Source organism: Brassica oleracea, chromosome C7 (assembly GCF_000695525.1).
Source record: "Brassica oleracea var. oleracea cultivar TO1000 chromosome C7, BOL, whole genome shotgun sequence".
Taxonomy (NCBI): domain Eukaryota; kingdom Viridiplantae; phylum Streptophyta; class Magnoliopsida; order Brassicales; family Brassicaceae; genus Brassica; species Brassica oleracea.
In genome coordinates this window covers 327767-328743 of record NC_027754.1, presented here as the reverse complement: position 1 = coordinate 328743, position 977 = coordinate 327767, and positions in this window count along the sequence as shown.

Sequence of the window (977 nt, the reverse complement as noted above, 5' to 3'; positions counted from 1 at the left end):
CTTTGTCATAATTCGATCCTGGTCCTTTCATGGACTCGATCATATTCCGGTCTCGGTCCACTTAGGGACTCAACCGTTTCAACCCGACCATAGGCCCATCTCCGAATAGGTCGTCATGTGATCCTTGTCCCTTTCTGGAATTGATCATTCTTATTCCAACCTTAGGTCAATCTCCAACTTGGTTGTGCTGCGATCCTCATCCCTCACTGGACTTGATCGACTTCAGCTCGGACATCTCGGCAGGAGCCATACGATATGGACTTTTGGACATTGGGGCCGTCCCTGGTTCCAGTTATGCTATGAACGGGTCAGCCCTATCAGGGGGAATGCCCTGTAGCGCCCGAAACACGTCCTCGAACTCACTGACCAGTGGAATCCCGTCCGAGTCACCAGCCCCTTCAACCTCCTTAGTGGCGATTGTGGCCAAATAAGCCTCACAACCCTTCTCAAGCATCCTTTCCACTTGGATTGCTGATATCACTAAGAATCCAGAGGTTGGACGAATACCTAGGAACCTGATCGGGGGTCCACACCCACTCTCAAACTGTACCCTGCCCCGGTGACAGTCCAAGGTGGCCCGATTCTTTCCAAACCAGTCCATGCCTAATATCACCTCGTGACTCTTTAGGCGGACACAACCAGATCATAGTCCATCCTGACTAGATCCCATTTGGACTCGTCCGAGTAAGCCAACCCTGGTCCTTCTCTGGACTCGATTGCATACCGAACCTGGCTCACTTCCCACGACATTAGGTACCTAGTTAAGTAGGATCTCGGTTTGATCACACATTTGGAAAACGTCCCATACTATTCTCCAAAGTGTCACACCTCTGTGAACGTCCCATACCATTCACAAGAGTGTTTAAAATATACCTCGATCCTCATCATACTAAGATAAATAACATCATGTCCTTTCCATGGTCCAATTCCTCTTGGAATTGATCCATTCCATTCAACTCGATCTTAAGGAATCCTAC